The sequence below is a fragment of the Castor canadensis genome, chromosome X, assembly GCF_047511655.1.
Source record: "Castor canadensis chromosome X, mCasCan1.hap1v2, whole genome shotgun sequence".
Classification (NCBI taxonomy): domain Eukaryota; kingdom Metazoa; phylum Chordata; class Mammalia; order Rodentia; family Castoridae; genus Castor; species Castor canadensis.
In genome coordinates this window covers 9,812,339-9,815,244 of record NC_133405.1, presented here as the reverse complement: position 1 = coordinate 9,815,244, position 2,906 = coordinate 9,812,339, and positions in this window count along the sequence as shown.

The window sequence follows — 2,906 nt, the reverse complement described above, 5'->3', positions numbered from 1 at the left end:
CTCTATAGCTTACATCTGTCTAATGCACCTTATTTCTGGACTAATTCTCAAGATGAAGTGTTCTTAGAGGCTCACTGTGGCCATTATTCTCCTAGTTATGAGTAAATGAAAATAGAGCAAGGATATCAAGGCCAGAGAGCTGCACTTCACACTGTTGTATACTATAGGTTGAAGGAATGCTTGGCTAAAATCTGAATACCACTAAAAGCTTAAAGGAATCACAGTATTATTGAAAGCAGCAAAAACAGAATCAGAGCATGTTTCTCAAAGATGGTATTGGTTTTCCAGTTCCCTCTTTCCACGGAGACAGTGAGAAGCATGCACTGACCCTGTTACTAGAATGAATACGTAATTTAGAGCCTAAAAGCCTGAGTTTGAACCCTGTATCCCAATTATATATGAGTTATTTCACTTGTCTGGGCCATGATTTCCTCTACTGGGAATCGGATCAATAATGGTCGCCACTTTCCAATGTGGCTGTGAGTGTTGCATGTCTACTGCCCATCTTCCCTGTGCCCTTCCAGATCCCCTTTCTGATCTGCCTATCCAGGCTGTCTAAGGAAACTCTATGCATGGACCCTGGCACCCTCTACCTTGGCTGGGCTTGGATAATGGGAACACCAGGTGATGGGAGAACCAAAAGTGAGTTGCTGGAGACTTGTTCCCCTCCCTGCCTGCAGAAGAGAGAAATCCCTTTGGATCCCTTTTTAGAGGTCTCTGGTCTTCTGAAGATGGTCTTTTCCTTGTGTTCATTGATCTTACCAGGTTCCAGTAACTACTCCTTCCTGTCATTCTATGGGGCCTGTGGTGATAGCAACTGGGATGCTACTAATCCTGCATGACTGCACTTTCTCAACTGTACTCACTCTCTGTAAGTCCTCCTTTTGGAGATAAATACTTGTCATGTCACCCCAGTTAGGGTGTGTCTGTTTCCTGTCTGATTCTGACTACTGTAATGCCTAGAGCATAGCCCAACACCAGAGGAGGCTCCTGGTGTATGGAATTAGCTGCTATCAGCAGTACTAACAATGACTGTGATAGGAGATGTGGTTGTAGTGAAGTGATGCTGCTGGTGTTTTCCAAACTCATGCAGTGAATCTCATGCAAAGTTTGTAGGAAACACCACTCTCTCAGCTTTTTGTCTTCTATTGCTCTTGATTGGTCAGCACTTTGTCTTCTATTGTTCTTGATCTGTTCAAGCTCCTGAAGGAAATGCATAGCTGATCGTTAACATCTTGCCAGTTGAAGTCACAGACTGAAGCCCCATTTTGTAGTGTTCTCTGTGGTACTCACACTTGCCTTAGATAGCTAGAAAGTGAATGTAAAGGTCACTGAAAATAGAGTTGAGTGGTATCCTAATGATAAGCCAGTGTCAGTATACAATACCACAAGTGAGTACAAAGGCCCAAAAAGCAAGAACTGAAAAAGACATCCAGGAGTTCCTAGTTGTGGGCTTGGCTGTGTCTCTGACTTGACAGTGTGACATGAAAGTCAATTTATGTTCCTCAACCTCGTAACACAAAGAATATTCTTAAAAAGTGAAGACATTAGACATTAATCTCATTATACACTGATGATCTTTATTTTTTTTATTATTCATTTTGGTGAAAAATGTAAAAGAAATACAAAGAATCTCCACAGGACTTATTTTATAATGTTTATTGCAATATTTTAAACAAGCATGCACTGAATGTGTTCCTAAATTCATTTAGGTGAATTTTCATTGGGTATACTCATTTTTTATTACCATATAATATTTGTACAGGGGGATACATTATGATATTTACATATATGCTTATAACATATTATAGTTAAATTTATTCCCCTCCATCATTCTCCCTCCACTCCCTTCTCCCCTCCTTAGAACAATTTCAACAGGTTTCATTCTTCTATTTACATATATGAATACCAAACACATCCACCATATTCAGTCTCATTCACCCTTCCCTTATGTCCATCCCCCTTCCACTGGTACTCACTCCCAGAAAAGACTTGTTTTTCATCGGGTGCACTCTTAAAGATATTTTTAGTAAACAAATCTAGAAAACAATTACAAAAGTAGTGGAAAATTGTTATTTGCAAGCATTTTAAGCTTTTTTTTTGACTGCCCTATTTGTGTGGTATGCTTGTGTTTGTTTTTCTGTCGTTTGTTCACTTCAGGATGATTTTGATAGGGTTCCCTATCCTGAAACCAGCACTTAGAAATTGGCTTGTGTGTATCTGCAAGTGAAAGTAGTAATCAGTAGGCAATAATAATAATCACTAGATAACATTGAGTTTCATTAAGAGGGAGCTATACCTTGATAACTTTCTGTGTGATAATGTTTAGATGGTGGTGATGGGAATGGTATGTCTGTTCTGTCTGGAGCTCAGTAGGATATTTTGCTAGGCCTTTCTTGATGTTCTGGTGTCTAAGATGAAAACTAAAACAAGAAGAAATGCTATTTCTTTCTATTTTGTTCCTTTGTGGTTTGTTTTATTGTTTCTGTTTTAAGTTGTATGAATTCCTAAAAAGAATTGGACAACTGTGAGCCTATTGCAGGACTCTGGGGGTCACACCTTCTGGAAACTCTCAGTTCCCTCTTTCTCTCTCTCTCTCTCTCTCTCTCTTGCTCAAGTTTTTTGGATTTTATTCAGAAATAATCATAGAGTCACATGATGTTTCAAAAGTATGTTCATGGTGATCTTCTGTATACCTCATCCTGCTTCCTGCAATACTGAAGTGCTCTGTGCACTGTCACTGTACACTATCAAAACAAAGACACTGACACCTATATAATTCAGAGTATAATTAGCTTTTCAACTTTTAAAAAGTTCATCAGGCTATTCTTGTACCCTTGCATTTTCATAAAAATGTTATATAATTAACCTGTCAATTTCTGCTAAAAAGGCTTTCTGTGATTGTG